Raw genomic sequence first — 210 nt, forward strand, 5'->3', positions numbered from 1 at the left:
AACCCTTGAAAATGAAGATCCATGCGGTTGTTGAGCCTTTGCTCCATATCTTCCATCTGAGCCATACCGAAAACAGAATCTTGTGATGCTGTTCTAGAGGGCTCCCCCTGATTTGTAGCATTCTGATCACCCATGCCACCCTGATCATCATCACTCGACAGCTCCAGATCAATAGTAGTGTAGTCTTCCTGGTATTGCCAAGTAGTACCA

This window comes from Lupinus angustifolius, unplaced genomic scaffold, assembly GCF_001865875.1.
Source record: "Lupinus angustifolius cultivar Tanjil unplaced genomic scaffold, LupAngTanjil_v1.0 Scaffold_416, whole genome shotgun sequence".
Classification (NCBI taxonomy): domain Eukaryota; kingdom Viridiplantae; phylum Streptophyta; class Magnoliopsida; order Fabales; family Fabaceae; genus Lupinus; species Lupinus angustifolius.